The following is a 21038-nucleotide window of genomic DNA, read 5'->3' as shown; positions in this document are numbered from 1 at the left end:
GGAATAAAAGTTGGAATTAGAAAAGGTCCCATTTGGTAAAAGAGAGTTTTCACGTGAATACAGAAAAACGACTCTAAAGTGGAGAAAGGGAAAAAGAGCCAGAGAACAAGGGTTGAAGAGAAGAAGAGCTTGAAGCTGAAGGATTGTCGGATTAACTCAGGTAAGGGGGGTTTATCGTCGTTTAATGGGTATTATGGGTTAACATGTAATGGGTAGTGATAAACCATTGATTTGACTCTAATTAGATGATGAATGTTGAAATTGTGAAATTTTGGATGAATGAGATATGAGTATAATTGAAGAAAATTCGTAAGGATTAGATGGAATAATGTTAGAATTTGTGAGATTGAATGTGTATGATCTGTGTTAGACAATATGAATGAGTGTTGTGAAAAAAATTGGAATGTGGAAGGTGGGATCTGAGAATCTCGTAGCAGAGAAAACCATAGCAGATCTGGAATTCTGGTTTCTGGTCATACGCGTATGGCACTAGGCAATACGCGTATGAGATGGTCTGGTACGCGTATGGCACTAGGCAATACGCGTATGAATGGAGAAGATGATGATTTTAACGTAGTTTTGTCTCTGTTGGTACGCGTATGAGGATGTGGTACGCGTAGCATACGCGTATGAGGCAGGCAATACGCGTATGGGATTGGCTGAGAAATGGGCCATACGCGTATGGGACTAGGCAATACGCGTATGGGAAGAATTGTGATTTTTCTGTGCTATTGTTGTGCAGTTTTTGGTTGTTCAGCTAAGTAATGTAATTTTAGCTGATGTATGATATAGTAGGGATCGTTTCCCGTTGTTTTGAGCAGTGTAGGTATTAGTAGAGTGTGCTATTACTGTGATTATTAATTGGCATGACATGATATGATTTTTGTGATAACATGCTGATGATGTATGATGGTATGCATAATACTGTGAATGTATCTGTTATGTATGTAATTGTGAATGGACTGTTTATGGCTTAGAGTGTGAGCATATGTCTATTTTGAATTGTTGTTGATGTTTGCATGCTAGGGGATTTAGCATGTATATTATGGCCTTTATGGTGGTAGCTAATTCCCATGGTGAGGAATTAGTGAGTGAGTTGTTGTGGATTGTTGTTGATGTTTGCATGCTAGGTGATTAGCATGCATATCATAGCCCTTGGGGTGGTAGCTAATTCCCATGGTGAGGAATTAGTGAGTGAGTCACTAGGTCTCAAATGAGTGGGACTAGTGAGCTTGGTAGCCGTATCTGGATTTGATCGGTGAGGTTGAACTATATGTTCACGAATAGTCGGTACCGCATGCATGGAGTCTCATTGCATAATGTATGTATGGCGTATAATATGAATGGATGTATTCCAATATTATGCGTGTGTTTTGTGTTTGTGTTGAATATGATTTTGAGTTGATGTTACCATTGCTGAATGTGTAATCTGATTTGGGTGATGAATGCGTTAAGTTACTTAGCATTACATGATATTTTATAATGCTTATTATATCGATTGAGGAACTCACCCTTACAACTATGTTTCAGGTAACGAGCAGTGATTGAGTAGAAGCTAGTCCTTGGAGTCTAGTGTAGTTCCTTAGTGGGTCATGCTCTGGTAGATGTAACATCGGGACGGGATGTTTTACTTGTTTTTCATTGTTGATTGTTGAACAAGTTTACATGTAATGTGTTACATGTTTTGCATTGTTGTTAGATTTTATCCGCTGCGAATTATGCAAATGTTTTATTTTGATTAAATAAATGAGCATGACAGGATATTTTGGTGAATGGTGTGAAGTGTCAAGTGTGACACCCTTAATTGCATATCTACTCTGATTATATTTTGTGGTTTTAATTAAATATTTGGGGTATTTTTAGAAGGGTGTTACATTAGTGGTATCAGAGCATAGTCGGTCGAGTCGAGTCGTAGTTATTCTGTTTCCCTGTACGTGATAGGTGTTGTGCAACCCTATCAGTACTTATTGTTTTAGCTTGTTGGGTTTTCAGAATAGAGATGGCTGGAAGAGGTAGAGACGATGCTGCGATTGTTGAGGCTCTGGGTATGCTAGCTGGAGTACTTGGAGGGAATCTGAATGTTGTGGGAATGGGAGCTGCTCGTCAACTGAGTGAGTTCCAGAAGAATAATCCTCCAATGTTCAAGGGAGCATACGATCCAGATGGTGCTCAGAAGTGGTTGAAAGAGATTGAGAGGATCTTCCGAGTGACTGAGTGTGCCGATAACCAGAAGGTCAGGTTCGGTACGCATATGCTGTCAGAGGAAGCAGATGATTGGTGGGTTGCTACCCGCACTGAGTTGGAAGCTGCTGGAAGTACTGAAATCACGTGGGCGGTGTTCAGAGAGAGATTCCTGAGGAAGTACTTTCCAGAGGATGTCAGAGGAAAGAAAGAGATAGAGTTCTTGGAATTGAAGCAGGGCAACCGGTCTGTTACTGAGTATGCTGCTAAGTTCACAGAGCTGTCGAAGTATTACACTCCCTATAACGAGGCTACTGGGGAATTTTCAAAATGTGTGAAGTTTGAGAACGGGTTACGTCCCGAGATCAAGCAGGCTATTGGGTATCAGCGGATTAGAGTGTTTTTTGACTTGGTTGACTGTTGCAGGATTTTTGAACAGGATACCAAGGCCAGAGCAGAGAGCTATCAGCAAAGGGTTGATAGGAAAGGCAAGAATCAGAATGATCGTGGGAAACCGTATGCAGCTGGCAAAGGTTTCCAGAGACAGAGTGGGATGAAGAGGCCTAGTGGGGGAGACTCCATTGCCCCTGCTAAGTGTTACAGATGTGGTCAGGCGGGACATCGTATCCATGAGTGTACCAGTAATGAGAAGAAGTGTTTTAAGTGTGGAAAAGGTGGTCACTTGGCTGCAGAGTGCCGGTTGAAGACTGTGACTTGTTTCAACCGTGGAGAAGTGGGTCATATCAGCCCACAGTGTCCTAAGCCGAAGAGAGAGAACCAGTCGGGAGGCAAGGTCTTTGCTTTATCGGGTTCTGAGACTTCTGCAGATGATCGTTTGATCCGAGGTACGTGTTATATTAATGGCTTTCCTCTTGTAGCTATTATTGACATAGGTGCGACTCATTCCTTTATATCTTTGGATTGTGCTGTGAAACTTAATTTAGAGATATCTGAGATGCATGGGAGTATGGTGATTGATACTCCTGCGAAGGGTTCAGTGACTACTACTTCAGTTTGTTTAAATTGCCCTTTGAGTATTTTTGGTAGAGACTTTGGGATGGACCTTGTGTGTCTTCCACTAGTGCAGATTGATGTTATCCTGGGTATGAACTGGTTGGTGTTTAACCGAGTCTATATCAACTGTTTTGATAAGACTGTGATCTTTCTTGAGATTGAGGAAGAAAAGAGTTTGTTTCTATCAGCAAGGCAGGTGAATGAGGCAGTAGTAGATGGAGCAGAGTTGTTTATGCTGCTAGCGACTTTGGAGGCTAAAGATAAACTGGCGATTTGTGATCGAGCCGTGGTGTGTGATTTTCCTGATGTGTTTCCTGAAGAAGTGAATGAATTACCGCCAGAGCGTGAAGTCGAGTTCTCGATTGATTTGGTACCTGGTACTAGGCCGATATCGATGGCTCCGTACCGTATGTCTGCTGTTGAGTTAACTGAATTGAAGAGTCAGCTGGAAGATCTGTTGGATAAGAAATTTATTCGTCCGAGTGTGTCACCGTGGGGTGCACCAGTGTTATTGGTTAAGAAGAAAGAAGGTACTATGAGGTTGTGTGTGGACTACAGGCAACTGAATAAAGTGACGATCAAGAATCGGTATCCTTTGCCGAGGATTGATGATTTGATGGATCAGTTGGTTGGTGCGAGTGTGTTCAGCAAAATAGATTTGAGATCTGGGTATCATCAGATACGTGTGAAAACTGAGGATATTCAGAAGACTGCTTTCAGAACAAGGTATGGACATTATGAGTATTCTGTAATGCCTTTTGGTGTGACTAATGCGCCTGGGGTATTTATGGAGTATATGAATAGGATTTTCCATCCGTACCTAGACAAGTTTGTGGTGGTGTTTATTGACGATATTTTGGTGTATTCGAAATCTGAAGAAGAGCATGCTGAACATTTGAGAGTGGTTTTAGGAGTTCTACGAGAAAAGAAGTTATTTGCTAAATTGTCCAAGTGTGAATTTTGGTTAGAAGAGGTTAGTTTTCTTGGTCATGTGATTTCCAGAGGTGGTGTTGCTGTTGATACTTCTAAGATAGAAGCGGTATCTAAGTGGGAAGCTCCGAAGTCAGTTTCTGAGATAAGGAGTTTTCTTGGACTTGCAGGTTATTATAGGAAATTTATTGAGGGATTTTCTAAGTTGGCGTTACCGTTGACTAGAAAGGGGCAAGCGTTTGTTTGGGACTCAAAATGTGAAGAAGGTTTCCAAGAGTTAAAGAGAAGGTTAACTATTGCTCCTATTCTGATATTACCGAGTCCGTCAGAACCATTTGAGGTTTACTGTGATGCTTCATTGTTGGGTTTAGGTGGTGTTTTGATGCGGAATAAGCAGGTTGTAGCTTATGCTTCGAGACAACTGAAGGTTCATGAGAGGAACTATCCGACACACGATTTAGAATTGGCAGCTGTGGTATTTGTTCTGAAGTTATGGAGGCATTACTTGTACGGGTCAAGATTTGAGGTTTTCAGTGATCATAAAAGTTTAAAGTATTTGTTTGATCAGAAAGAGCTGAATATGAGACAGAGGAGATGGTTAGAGTTTCTGAAGGATTATGACTTTGGTTTGAATTACCATCCGGGTAAAGCAAACGTAGTGGCTGATGCATTGAGTCGGAAATCATTGCATATGTCTATGTTAATGGTTAAGGAATTGGATTTAATTGAGCAATTTAGAGACTTGAGTTTGGTGTGTGAGAGTACTCACAATAGTGTTAAATTGGGAATGTTGAAGTTAACAAGTGGTATTTTGGATGAGATTAGAGAGAGTCAGAAATCCGATGTGCTTTTGGTGGACAAGTTGACTCTAGTGAATCAAGATCAAGGTGGTGAATTCAGAGTTGATGAGAATGGTGTTTTGAAATTTGGCAATCGGGTGTGTATTCCGGATGTTACCGAGCTTAAGAAGAGTATTCTTGAGGAAGGACATCGTAGTGGCCTGAGTATTCATCCTGGGGCTACGAAGATGTATCATGATTTGAAAAAGTTATTTTGGTGGCCGGGAATGAAAAGAGAAATTGCGAGTTTTGTTTATTCTTGTTTGACTTGTCAGAAGTCAAAGATTGAGCATCAGAAGCCGTCTGGGCTAATGCAACCGTTGGTTATTCCAAAGTGGAAGTGGGATAGTATCAGTATGGATTTTGTTTCTGGTTTACCGAGGACAAGTAAGAATTTTGAAGCTATTTGGGTGATTGTTGACAGATTGACAAAATCGGCTCATTTCATTCCGATCAGAATGGATTATCCGTTAGAGAGATTAGCTGAGTTGTATATTGAGAAGATTGTAAGTTTGCATGGTATTCCGCCGAGTATTGTTTCGGATAGAGATCCTAGATTTACATCGAAGTTCTGGGAAGGTTTGCAGAGGGCTTTGGGAACTAAGCTGAGATTGAGTTTTGCATATCATCCGCAAACTGATGGTCAGACTGAGAGGACGATTCAGTCACTAGAGGATCTTTTGAGGGCTTGTGTTTTGGAAAAGGGAGGTGCTTGGGATTGTTATTTACCTTTGATTGAGTTTACCTACAACAATAGTTTTCATTCGAGCATTGGTATGGCACCGTTTGAAGCTTTGTATGGTAGGAGATGTCGGACACCTTTATGTTGGTATGAGTCCGGTGAGAGTGCTGTGGTTGGACCGGAGATTGTTCAACAAACTACGGAAAAGATTAAGATGATTCAGGAGAAGATGAGGATTGCTCAGAGTCGTCAGAAGAGTTATCACGACAAGAGGAGGAAGTCACTTGAGTTTCAAGAGGGAGATCATGTGTTTCTTCGTGTTACTCCGATAACTGGGGTTGGTCGAGCTTTGAAGTCGAAGAAGTTGACACCTCGATTTATTGGTCCTTATCTGATTTTGGAGAGGATAGGGGAGGTAGCCTATCGTATCGCTTTACCGCCGTCACTTGCGAATTTGCATGAGGTTTTTCATGTGTCTCAGTTGAGGAGGTACATTCCTGATCCGTCGCATGTGGTCCAAGTAGATGATGTACAGGTGAGAGATAACCTGACTGTTGAAACATCACCTATGAGGATCGAGGATCGAGAGTTGAAGCAGTTGCGGGGTAAAGAGATTGCTTTGGTAAAGGTAGCTTGGGGAGGACCAGCAGGTGGCAATGTGACTTGGGAACTTGAGAGTCAGATGAAGGAGTCTTATCCTGAGTTGTTCGCTTGAGGTATGTTTTCGAGGACGAAAACTCTTTTAGTGAGGGAGAGTTGTAACACCCCGATGAAATAAGGATAATTATTTAATTTAAATTAATATAATATTTATTAATTTAATTAAATAATTGGAATATTATTGGAATATTATTATTATTATTATTATTATTGGAATAAAAGTTGGAATTAGAAAAGGTCCCATTTGGTAAAAGAGAGTTTTCACGTGAATACAGAAAAACGACTCTAAAGTGGAGAAAGGGAAAAAGAGCCAGAGAACAAGGGTTGAAGAGAGGAAGAGCTTGAAGCTGAAGGATTGTCGGAATAACTCAGGTAAGGGGGGTTTATCGTCGTTTAATGGGTATTATGGGTTAACATGTAATGGGTAGTGATAAACCATTGATTTGACTCTAATTAGATGATGAATGTTGAAATTGTGAAATTTTGGATGAATGAGATATGAGTATAATTGAAGAAAATTCGTAAGGATTAGATGGAATAATGTTAGAATTTGTGAGATTGAATGTGTATGATCTGTGTTAGACAATATGAATGAGTGTTTTGAAAAAAATTGGAATGTGGAAGGTGGGATCTGAGAATCTCGTAGCAGAGAAAACCATAGCAGATTTGGAATTCTGGTTTCTGGTCATACGCGTATGGCACTAGGCAATACGCGTATGAGATGGTCTGGTACGCGTATGGCACTAGGCAATACGCGTATGAATGGAGAAGATGATGATTTTAACGTAGTTTTGTCTCTGTTGGTACGCGTATGAGGATGTGGTACGCGTAGCATACGCGTATGAGGCAGGCAATACGCGTATGGGATTGGCTGAGAAATGGGCCATACGCGTATGGGACTAGGCAATACGCGTATGGGCAGAATTGTGATTTTTCTGTGCTATTGTTGTGCAGTTTTTGGTTGTTCAGCTGAGTAATGTAATTTTAGCTGATGTATGATATAGTAGGGATCGTTTCCCATTGTTTTGAGCAGTGTAGGTATTAGTAGAGTGTGCTAATACTGTGATTATTAATTGGCATGACATGATATGATTTTTGTGATAACATGCTGATGATGTATGATGGTATGCATAATACTGTGAATGTATCTGTTATGTATGCAATTGTGAATGGACTGTTTATGGCTTAGAGTGTGAGCATATGTCTATTTTGAATTGTTGTTGATGTTTGCATGCTAGGGGATTTAGCATGTATATTATGGCCTTTATGGTGGTAGCTAATTCCCATGGTGAGGAATTAGTGAGTGAGTTGTTGTGGATTGTTGTTGATGTTTGCATGCTAGGTGATTAGCGTGCATATCATAGCCCTTGGGGTGGTAGCTAATTCCCATGGTGAGGAATTAGTGAGTGAGTCACTATGTCTCAAATGAGTGGGACTAGTGAGCTTGGTAGCCGTATCTGGATTTGATCGGTGAGGTTGAACTATATGTTCACGAATAGTCGGTACCGCATGCATGGAGTCTCATTGCATAATGTATGTATGGCGTATAATATGAATGGATGTATTCCAATATTATGCGTGTGTTTTGTGTTTGTGTTGAATATGATTTTGAGTTGATGTTACCATTGCTGAATGTGTAATCTGATTTGGGTGATGAATGCGTTAAGTTACTTAGCATTACATGATATTTTATAATGCTTATTATATCGATTGAGGAACTCACCCTTACAACTATGTTTCAGGTAACGAGCAGTGATTGAGTAGAAGCTAGTCCTTGGAGTCTAGTGTAGTTCCTTAGTGGGTCATGCTCTGGTAGATGTAACATCGGGACGGGATGTTTTACTTGTTTTTCATTGTTGATTGTTGAACAAGTTTACATGTAATGTGTTACATGTTTTGCATTGTTGTTAGATTTTATCCGCTGCGAATTATGCAAATGTTTTATTTTGATTAAATAAATGAGCATGACAGGATATTTTGGTGAATGGTGTGAAGTGTCAAGTGTGACACCCTTAATTGCATATCTACTCTGATTATATTTTGTGGTTTTAATTAAATATTTGGGGTATTTTTAGAAGGGTGTTACAGCAGGTGCCTTATGTGCCCATATTAGACCCTCGCTAGGCGAGCCATTCTGCTCGCCTAGCGAACATGACAGCCCAGCAGAGGTCTATAAGTAGCAAGTGCCACTTTTGAGCACCATACCTCATTTTTACCAACTTTTTCCACTTTTGTACTTTGGAGAGATATTTTACAGCATTGTTGGAGGGGATCTTTTATGCCCTAATTTTCATTTCTCTTCATCTTAGAACCATCTTCTACAAAAAGAAGGTGGATTCCCATCCAACTTCGATTATCCGACTTGGATGTTGATCAACCTTCTTTCCTTACTTGCCGACCAAGCTACCATGAAAATGAGTAGCTAAGTCATCCATTTGTCAAGGTTAGATGTAGGTGATTACTAGCTTTGTGTGTAAATGTAAGGATCCTCATATGTAAACTCTTTAATGGTAAATATATGATGAAAACTTTGTTTCTATTTAAAACTCTTTGTGTTGGTTTATGATCGAGAGATGTTTACCGACTCTTGACCTAGGTTGTCATCCAAACTTGTTTGTTAGCTAGAGATAGTAATGAATGATTTTGTTCACCATAAGGTTGAACCAAAAAGTTGTCATTTTGATAGATTGTGTTCGAGAGAAACAATGGATCAAAATGGCAAAACTCACAATGTGTGTTCGAGAGAAACATGTTGAGAGGACTTTGTGAAATGATTTATCATCTAAAGGAGTTTATAAGATTGTTGACCGAGCAAATACATGCAAAGTGATCATTGAAACCTAACTTTGACAATATTTCTCATTTAATCAAACCATAACTTTTACCGCAATTTATTACTTTTTATGCAAGATAACTTGATTAAAACCAAAACCCTATTGTTACATTGAGCTACGATTAATACAACCATCGAACGGCGGTGATATCTTACAATCCCTGTGGATACGATAACAAAAACCCGACACGAAATATACTTTCAACAATGAAGAAGAAAAAAATACTATTTACATCCAATAATATTAGAATATACTATCAATATACATTATTTATTACATGAAACAACCTTGGCAATCCTTGATCATTGCATGAGTCAGAACAATGACAATTGCTCCACATTTTGTTTCATCATTATAGTAACTTAAAAACTTAGATCCATAGTTGTCCCATAAACTGAAGGTTATAATATTTACCCTATACATAATTTTGAAATAAGTATAAAATTATGTAACTTTAATATAAAAGTATTAAATGATACAGAATATAACAGATTTACCCCAAATCCCTAAGTCTCAAAGAAACCACAATCTTCTTCCCGCCTAATTTTGACTGATAATTGTTAATCTTGTGGAAGACACCTATAATATCTGATAAACAAAGAGATATTAGATGAAAATTTAAAAATATATTGAGTAAGATGATATTCTATTAATATAATATCATGTAAAGCAAATACCTTCAATTCTGTCAACTTTACAATCTCCTTGAAGGATTTCAGAAAATTCTTTAAAGAAAAACTTATTAGGGGGGATATTGCCAAGCTCAATGGGCTTAATAGTTGTACCACTTAGGAAAACAAACTTCTTCAAGTGATCTCAAACCATCCATTGAAATTCATTGTCATACACATTACCATTATTTATTACGCAAGTCATATCTTCTTTTAACAATTGTTTTCACTTTGTGGTGTGGTCGTTTCGAATCAAAACCTGAATTCGATCACCCTGCAATAGAAATAATATAATATAGCATGTTTAATTAGTATTCCAATGAATATAATAAAAAAAGGAAAAATAAACGTGAATAATCAACTATAATGCATCAGGCCTTTGCATCCATTACAACTATTTCAACGTGTTATATACCTTTGCTATTAACAAGGTTATCCTTCTCCCTTAAATTTCTTTCACATGCGCCAAGAACAAGGTTGACGAATTCGACTTGATGATGTGTTTGAACCCGGATTCGGTGGTTCGTTCTTGATTCGAAGTGAGAGGTTGAAATGAGTTTTTGAATATTTCTTGAGAATTACACGTTGATGGCGTGGAATCAAGTGGTAGATGACGGTGAATTGGCTTTGTTAGTGAACCATCATTTTGTCCTGAGCGTGTTTGAGCATTTGAACTTGGTTTTTTTAGCTGCGTGAGGGCATGGCTCCGAAGGTGTTGAACTCGGGTTAATGGTTGGAAGCTTGGGCATGTGGCCCAAGCATTTCGTTTTCTTTACCCACCCCTCCATCATGATCCACTACGCCAAAAACTGGAATAGACAGCGCACCTTAGAGGGCGCTTTCTTAAAGAAGCGCACTCTAAAGTGAAGAGAAAAAATAAGGAGCGAACAATTGGAATAGACAGCGCACTTTAGAGGGCGCTTTTGTAACAAAGCGCCCTCTAAAGTGAAGCGAAAAAATAATGAGGAAATGGAGGGACACCAATAGAGGGCGCGTTTATGAAAGCGCCCTCAAAGGGTACCCTTAGAGGGCGCTTTTAAAAAAGCGCTCTCTAAGTCCATGTACAATTTCCAGTTTATAATGCGCTTTTGGAAAGCCTTAGAGAGCGCTTTTAGAAGCGCCCTCTTAGGCCCCCTTTAGAGGGCGCTTTTTTGACACAAGCGCCCTCTAAGGTCAAACATTAAAATTATAACATATACTGCATGTCTCTTTATTTTCCCTCTCTATATGCTATTTCGTTTACGTAACTGGGTTTTCTCTCTACTGCGATTACTCTCGTCCTCCATTCGTTCTCCCTCCCTCACCGTCGTCGTCGCCGTCGCCTTTTTCTGTTGCTGCGTTCACGTTCACTGAGTTATCTGCGTCCACCGTCGCTGTTCACTTTCTTCTCCATCGTTACTGTCACCTTGAAGGTATTTCTCTTCTCCATCGTTACCGTTCACTTTCTTCAGGTGTTTGATTAGGGCATTTTCTAAACCGATTTTTACATTTTGTGCATTATGTTGATTAATGTTGTTTAGGGCAAACGAGCACTATATGGTGTTCATGAGCACCTTGTTGTAAGGTTTTTTATTTCTGATTGAAAACTGATGTCATTTGGAGTGTGTTTGAGCTTGTGCTTGGACGTTTGATGATTATGGATGCAAGTTTGTTCATGTTCCAAACACCATAAGTTTGCATTGGTCTTTTGTATGCAGTAGGTGTGTGTGAGTTTGTATTCAATAATGATAAAAAAAAAAGAGTTTAGATTGTTGTAACATGAGAGAAATGGAAGGTATATGAATGTGTTTTTTGTGTAGCTTCACGAATATGGTGATTGTCTTACTTGGGTCTTATTGAATCATTTCTATATTACAGATAAAATGGCTAACCAAGACGATACCCATGACGCGAGTGGATCACGTAACAATGTTGAAAAAGAAATCAAACGAGGATTGACTGTTATGAAGTCAATCATTCGTGCAAGAGACAAGGGTGAAAAATTTGAAGTACATTGGAGTGCTGAAGACCAACTAATTGAGCCTAACGGTTCAATGTTGGCAAGTTACATTGGTTTCCTTGTTCGACAATATATTCCGATTACATGTGATAATTGGAGAAGTCCGGAATTGAAGGTTGGCAAAGAAAAAATATGGTCTGAGATACAGGTACTTACCATATATTGTTATTTTTTTTTTTGACTATTTGTTGACCATATATTGTTATAATATTACTTATAATAACACACTCCATGTGTATGTTTTTTAGAGATCCTTTCACATCGATGAAAGCCGGCAAAAATATTGTATTCAATTGGCCGGAAAAAGACTCCGAGGATTTCGATCCTTTTTGTCCAACAAATTTCTCAAGGATGAGGAAGGAAAATTTGTTGAAGCAGAACGGCCAATGAAGTATGCGGAGATTATTTCAGCCGAAGAATGGGATAACTTTGTCGCCAAACGAAGAAACGAAAAATTCCATGTAATGTCTATTAATTATGGTATTATACAATTGTTAAGTTACTTGGTTCTAATATGCCTTAAACTTTTTTATCCAGGAAGTAAGCGACAAAAATCGGAAAAGGGCATCAAAACCCGCGTATCCGTACAAAAAAGGGCGTACGGGATATGCACGGTTACAACAAAGAATTGTGAGTATATTCAAATGCTATGAGCTTATACATTGTCACAATATGTTATAATTGATGATCTTATAATCTGATTCAATGTGTAGCTAGCCGAGGAGAAAAGTGATGCAACATCTCTTCCGGAGCACGTATTGTGGAAGGCTGCTCGGGTTGGGAAGGATGGGGCTGTCGTTGAAGCGGTTCAAAATGTTTATGACGAATGTGTAAGTATATGTAACATTATTTCTTAAATTATATCGAAAATTTTGTTAGACATATAATTCATTTTTAATCTCCTCTAATAATATTTCAGGAGACTTTATCCCAAACCTTACCTTCAACTGAGGTTCAGGATTGCAGGAGCGTACTTAGTCGAGTACTAAATGTTCCTGAGTATTCCGGTCGTGTGAGGGGTAAGGGTTTTGGTGTGATTCCGTCGTCATTTTATAAAAAACCAAAAACAAAAAATCCTACCAACAAAGAGGTGATGGAGACCTTGGCGGAGTTAAGGGCACAAGTACTCGAACTGCAAAAGGAGAATGCAAGGTATAGAGAGGAAAGGTGCGGTTCTGAGGCAAAAGATACTAGTGTCCGAGCTAGTATCAATTGTCAACCGAAATTTCCCGAGGTAATTATATATGTTATTATGAAATTAAAATAGAACTTTTTTACTTGACACATATACACGTTAACAATAACATTTATTATTGGTTTAGGGCATTACACCTTGTCAGCTGTATCTATCGTCACCAACTTATCGCATAGTTGGCAAGGGAAAAGTGCACAAAACTTCGGGTGAATTACTTCACCATAATCCCCTCCCGGTGGGATATATGAAAGTTTCGGTTGACCTTGTATTAGATACGAACGCGCTTCTACCATTACCTGACGTTGTTTCAGAGACAACGTTGATGCGAGAAGCAGTCGGATCCTTTGTTGGATGGCCGTCAAGATCTAATTTTCCCAGATGCCGAGGTATATATGTTCTAAATGATTATGAATATTTAGTATTCACATTTCAATTCAGCTACAATTATGATATTTAATCAATCCTTATTACATGGTAATGTTAGACTCCTACAAGACCCACACATAAAGCTGGTAATGGGATTTCAAGACGCATCGAGTCGGTTGCATCTCAAAAAGAGATACAAATATATATACCCATTGAATTATATACGCAACGATTCTGTTGCATCACAAAAAGTCATGATTTAATTTATATGAATTTTTAGGTTCCCGGTCGAAAGTTGAAAAGCGCTGGTAAGGATATTCCAACGACGTTCGGGACAAAATCTCAAATTATGATGCGTCTTGAGAAAATGGTGGAAGAGTCCGATATTATGCACAACGCCATCCGTAGTGTAGATTTTGATGAAGGTGTTTTCGGAATTGCTCATTCCGAAATAATTGCAAAGGAGGACATGCAACAACTTTTTGAACACGAAGAATTGGACATCGCTGTCATTCATACATACCTATGGTACTCCGATCAATCTATTATTTACTTAGTTGAACAATTTATTTACACATTTCAATGAGTAGTCTAATGTTTATTATGTTTCTATTTAAGGTATATGTATGACACATTGATGCGGGGAACTGAATTGTGTAACCATTTCAATTTTATTGCTGCTTCTCGTATCAACACAACGTTAATAACGAAAAATCCAACATCCGTAAAGAATGAACTAGTCGATAGATTCATGGCGGTCGGCGATAATACTACACCCAGTTTGTATTTTTTACCGTTTAATTCTGGCAACGGGTTAGATTTTCTTTCTAATAATTTCATTCTAATCTATGTATATCTTTTACGTAGAAAATTTTCATGCATCTAAATTTTTGTTTTATTTTACAGTGGTCACTGGGTGTTGGTTGCTATGGATCTTTCGAGACTAATGGTGTATTATCTCGATTCGTTATCGGGTGATTGGAGTAAATATCTGAGTATGAAGAAGACGGTTGACGCGTAAGTGAAATTCCCCTAAATATTCGTGTGTATTTGTATATTTAATTATGTCTGTCAGATTGATCTCAATATACGTTTTTATTTTGTTAGGGCAATACTAAAATTTAGATCGAAAAAGAATTATCGTAATAGGAAGGACATTACCTGGGTCAGAGTTCAGGTATATATTAAGTATCTTATTTTTGCTTATAATAGTGTTTGTTTTTTGCTTATAATAGTGTTTGTAAGAAATTAACTATATATATATTGTTTGTTTTTCTGTGTAGTGTCCTCAGCAAAACAATTCGGTCGATTGCGGATTTTTTGTATTGAGATTTATGAGAGATATCATTGCGTTGAATCGTATAGACATCCCAAAAATGGTATGGAATAATAACTTAGGGTTTATTTTAATATTATTAGATATTTTATCTAATTTGTTACTAAATCATGAATATGTTTTATTCTCTTAATTGTAGTACTTTGACGAATACAAATCTTACTCAAGAGCTCATTTGGATGAAATGAAGGATGAATTGTGTCAATTCATTATTGATCAAAGAATCATATAGCTAGGTTGTATATTGTTGTACATATATGTATGGAATGTTGTTGTTGTATATATGTTGTATATTGTTGTTGTACTTTTACTAAATCATGAATATGTTGTTGTATATTGTTGATCAAAGAATCATATATTAATGTTGTTGTATATTGTTGATCAAAGAATCATATATTAATGTTGTATATATGGAGGATTAATGTTGTATATAAATGGATTCATGTTGTATATATCAATGGATTAATGGTGTATAACATTGGATTAAAGGATGAAATCAATATGAATTTTACACTTTTGCAGCATGCGAACAGGTTCCCAATTAAATACCCACTGTTTTTCAAACAATTTTTTTTTAAATAACTAACACTTTAGAGGGCGCTTTCTGTAGGAAGTGCCCTCTAAACACTTTACATTGACAACTTTAGAGGGCGCTTTCTGTAGGAAGCGCCCTCTAAACACTTTACATTGACAACTTTAGAGGGCGCTTTGTCCAGAAAGCGCCTTCTAAGGTGGCCCTTTATGGACCACTCCAGAGGGCACTTTTTTCTGAAAGCGCACTATAATGTGGCCCTTAAAGGGCCACTTTAGACAGCGCTTTCTCCAGGAAAACAAAGCGCTGTCTTTACCTATGCCAGTGCCACTTTATAGGGCGTTTAAAAGCGCTGTTATAGGCCAAAATAAGTGCCCTCTTTTCCCTTATTTGGCGTAGTGATCATATCTCATAGCTTAGTTCATGTTCATTACCATTAATCCCTATTTATCTTAATTTATCTTAATTATTTTTTTTATTAATCTTGCTTCTAACGTTTTTTAGTTTTGATGCACAATCCATTTGTTAATATTAGAATTAGGATAATTTTATATTTTTGATCATGTAGTTTTAATTAGGGTGATTAGGTTTAATCATTTTTTTTCTTAACTAGATTTTGGATTTTTAGAATTTAACTCCATTGATTAATCTTTCCATGATTAGTATAATTTGTCATTAGGGTTTGATAATCCTTTTTTTTATCTAATTCATGATTGGATAATATGCTTAAATGTTGATTTTACCATGATTTGTCCATTTAGGTTAATTTTCATTCAATTTTACTATTGCCTTGTGATTACCATGTACATGTTTATCCTAGGCAGATTAGGTTTCAAATTGTGATTTTGATTGTCAATCATTCCTTTGTTAACTTGATTCATAATTGTAGATCATGTTTAGGTGATTTTGATCAATAGGTTTATTGTTCATTCATAAACTTCCATTGGTTTGTGATTATCTTGTAAATTGAAAATTCCATTTCAATTTGTTTGATGTATGCCTTGTGTGGGTCATTTCTTTCACCGTGATCATGTGATTTATCTTTGATATTTATCCATATTGATTTCATTACCATTTGATTTTATAATGCCATTGAACATGTTTACTTTGATGCATTGTTTTACATGTGCTTGATCCCTACTAACTTTATTTGCTTGTGTGTTTGCCATGAATCATGTGACTTCAAGTTCACTTGAAGTTACATTCCTATTATCATCATTGCTTATCATTTGCCTTGTATTGTTTGAGGACATCATGCAACTTGATTGTTTTAGGCATGGTACTTGGGTTGTAAATTTTATGATTTCTATTCTTATTCCTTGTATTGTTTTATACCATCCCCCATTGTGGGTCACATGTTCCCCCTTACCATGAAAGTGTAATAGATTACGTTTATCTTTCCTTTATCGCTTTTATTGCATGCTAACTAAAAATATAAAATCAAACGATAAAAAGAAACTTTCAAAAGACAAAAAGCACACTTGATCCAACAACAAGTGTTTTCCAAATCAAACTCACTTCATGGCAACGCGGGTTCTTGATCCAGCGTCAAGTATCTCATCATCATTATCCATTCTCGCACACCATCTCTTCTCAACCTATCTCTATCTCTATCTCTATTCTTCACACATATTTTTCACAATAAATTCCAAACACTTGATCCAACATCAAGTGCATTTTTAAAACTTTTCTCAATAAACTAGAATGAAAATTGGGGAGTATGTACTTGTACACAACATTCAAGTACTTGGGTTGTCGGTCGTACCTAACTTGTGACCCGATGATTGACTTCCCCCTCAAAACACTTAACAATAAAACGAGTTCAATTTGGTGCTCTGAGAGAGAAAAAAGTGGTTAGGATGCCACTGTCCTCTCAACTCCCGGGTATTCTGATTGTTGGTCATACTTAACCAAGGGTTAGATACTTGTCTCCCTCTAAGTACCGATGATTAAACTTGCTAAACCATTTCATAATCAAAAACTTCTATTGAATGAAAAATAATGCTTAGGATGCAATTTTCCTCTCAACTTCCAAGTATTCAAATTGTTGGTTGTACTTAGCCAGGGGTTAGATACTTGTCTCCATACTAAAATCAACCCCAACCAATCAAATCATATTTCTACCTTAGGGCATCTTTCAAAACCCTCCTTTTCAGAAAGGGCATGTTACTTCTGTTCTATCGTGAATGAAGCTTAAGTCTCTCATGCGTGAGCAAACAAGTAATGTTTTACTGCTAGAATCTGATCTAAGTATGTCCATTCTACCGCGAACAGACAAACACTTAAGACTCCCATGTCATGAGCATACAAGCAATGTTAACCGCTAGAACACGAACGTTAACATTATCCACTAAAAAAACAAATGCTCCATTTTGTGATCGGGACTACGAAGCTCTCACTTCCTTATTGCATGAATGAGGATATGTAGGCACAAGGGTTTGAATCCTTGGTGAGCACACTAATTTAAAATGTTTTTTATTTTCCCATCTTATTCACTTATTTCCCATCCCATTGCCCGATAGCAAGTAACATTCAGATAACAACATCCATACGCATGATACAAGTATAGTGGTTCCCATCGAGTACGATGGATATGAGGGGTGCTAATATCTTCCCATTGCATAACCGACTTTTGGATCCTCTCTTGGTTGCGAAGACCATTCTATAGGGGTTTTATCGATATTTTCCCTTTCCTTTGGAATAAATAAAATCTAGTGGCGACTCTATATTTTTCGTGGCGCGACAGTGTGGTTCAAAAATTGTTTGTGTTGCTACGAATGGTGAGTAGCACAGATGATGGTCATCTTCAGATTTCAAGATGTGGTTGAAATCATGAATGATGGTGTACATATATTGGGAGCGAATGCAGATACAAGGAACAAAGAAAGAAAGATAGGAAATGTACGTTTTTTATTCACCAATGTGTGGATTCTAATATGTTCGAGAAAATAATTGAAGAAGAAACGGCCAGAGAAGCGTGGGACAAGTTAAAGAACTTATAAGGCAGAGATGAAAAACTGAAAAGGGTGAAGTTGCAGATGTTGAGAAAGCAATTCTAGATGACTCAGATGAAGGAAGATGAATCAATATCATACTACCTTTAATGTGTGGTGTTGTTAATAAACCAGATGAAGGTGTGTGGTGAATCAATCAACGATTTGCAGAAGATTAAGAAAGTGTTGAGATCTCTGATTGTAAACTTTAATTATATTGTAGTGTCAATTGAAGAGTACAAGAACCTAGCTGAGATGAAATTGTAAGAACTTAAAGATTCATTAGAGGCTCATGAGATGAGGTTATAATAGAGAAACTCGGAAAGGGAGAAGATGGTTGAACATGCACTATAAACAAGATTCATCAACTGGGAAAGAGAAGGCAAAGTAGGGAAAGAATCTTGCTAATGATGAGAAGTCAAGCAAGAACTTAAAGAATTACTCTTATTCGATCAAGAAAGGCATGAGAAACAACTATTTTGAGAAGAAAGTTGACATGAAGGAGGTGTAGTGTTACAACTGTCAAGGATTTGGCCATTATGATCGAGGTTGTCGAAGAATTAAGAAAGCATAAGCAAAAGATAACGATGAAGTGCAGTATGCACATGCTGAAGATGATGATTATGATAATGTGTTACTCATGGACAAAACTCAGTCAAACACTAAGCAAACCAACATGTGATGCCTAGATTCAGGATGCAGTAACCACATGACTGATAATAAAAACTGGATCACCGAGTTAGATGAATTAGTTGAGAAAGTGATAAAGTTTGCAGATGGCAGAAAGGATGGTCGAAAAGCAAGCATCATTGATGTGTGGTATGTAACTTCAATGACAAGTAACTTGATAAGTGTAGATCAATCACTTGCAAAAGGTACAACATGAAGCTAGAAAAGAATCAAATGAAGGTGTGTCATGGTGATGAAAGGCTAGTTCTGAATGCACCATTGGCAAACAATAGGACCTTCAACGTAGAGATCAACCTAGTTAATCACAAGTGTCTTTCTTTGACTGTAGAAGAAGACAAGAACTGGTTATGGCATCATAGGTATGGACATCTAAAATTTAGAAGTTTAGGTATGCTCAACCAGAAGAAGATGGTGTATGGCTTACCTCAGGTGAAAGAACCAAGTCATGTATGTATGTAATGTTGCAAAGCAAAGCAAGCTAGGAAAGCATTCAAGCATGAGTTGCTAATGAGGTTGAAGGAAAAGTTGGAGCTAGTTCACTCTGAGTGTGTGTACCATTTGAAGCAAGGTGGAATGGAGGAAACTAATAATATATATATATATATATATAATAACTTACCTTATTGAAAGGAAGCGTGAAGTATTCACACAGTTCAAGAAGTTCAAATTGCATGTTGAGAAGCAAAGTGGATGAAAGTTGAAGAAATTGAGAACTGATGGTGGTGGTGAGTACACCTCTCAAGAATTTGGTAGATTTTGCAGTGAGGAAGGTATAGAGCATGAAGTCATTGCACCCTACACACCTAAACAGAATGTCGGAATTGGGAGGAAGAATTGAAGTATATGAAAATGACTAGGAGCATGTTGAAAGCTAAAGATATGCCAAAGAGATTTTGGGGTGAAGCAGCTTCAACAACAATATACATTCTAAACAGATGCCCAATCAAGAATATGGTCGAGAGAACTCCTTGTGAGGCTTGGATATGTGTAAAGCCAAATGTTAGTCATGTTAGAGTGTTTGGATCAATGTGCTTCAGGCATGTAAGTTATATTAACCAAATGATGATAAGTTTGTGATCAGTCGAGATGTTCTAGTAAATGAAAGCAAAGGGTGGGATTAGAGTCATGGCTCAGTTTGACAGAAGTCAGATACAGTTACACCTGTGTTTGAAGATGACCAACAAACTGAAGTCCCAACCAATCAAAATGAAGAACCATTTTAGCAGAATGTTAGAAGATCGACTAGAGCAAGAACTGAGTCGACAAGGCTAGCTGCATATGAGAGATTTCCAGATCAAGTAGTCGATGCAGATGGTGACTTAATAGAAGAAGCAATGATGATGGTTGAAGTAGAACCAATCAATTTAGATCGAGTCATGAATGATTTGAATTAGTAAGTAGCCATGAAAGAAGAACTTAGGGTAATCGAGAAGAACAAAACTAAGGAGCTTGTTGAAGAGTCAATCAAGAAGCTAATTGATTTGAAGTGGGTTTACAAGCTAAAGCGAAGGTCTAACGGTGAAATCGCTAAGCATAAGGCATGACAAGTGGCGAGAGGTTTTCTGCAAAAAACTGGTATTGATTTCGACGAAGTGTATGAACTTGTGGCGAGGCTGGAAATCATCAGAATTATTTTGTCGATAGCAACATATAGAGAATGGAAGATACGTCATTTAGGATGTAAAATCATCTTTTCTGAATGGTCCTTTGGAAGAAGAAGTCTATGTCACTCAACCACCAGGATTCGAAATCAAAGGGTGTGAATCGAATTTGTACAGGTTGAGGAAGGCTCTCTATGGTATGAACCAAGCCTGAGAGCTTGGAATAAGAGGATAGATAGCTTCCTGATCGAAGCAGGTTTCACAAAGTGTGTCTCTAAAGATGGAGTGTATGTCAATGATGCAAACAAGGTCAGTCGGATTATCATATACCTGTGTGTAGATGATTTATTGAGTATAAATGCAGATTAAGCAGAGATAAGAATAGTCAAGTCGAAGATGATGCAAGAATTTGAAATGTTCGACCTAGGGAATTTGACATATTTCTTAGGGATGGAGTTCAAAGACACGTGTGGATGAGTGTTCCTGCAACAGAAGAAGTATGCCTGAGATATCTT

Source organism: Lathyrus oleraceus, chromosome 1 (assembly GCF_024323335.1).
Source record: "Lathyrus oleraceus cultivar Zhongwan6 chromosome 1, CAAS_Psat_ZW6_1.0, whole genome shotgun sequence".
Classification (NCBI taxonomy): Eukaryota; Viridiplantae; Streptophyta; class Magnoliopsida; order Fabales; family Fabaceae; genus Lathyrus; species Lathyrus oleraceus.
Note: the sequence above shows the minus strand (reverse complement) of the source record.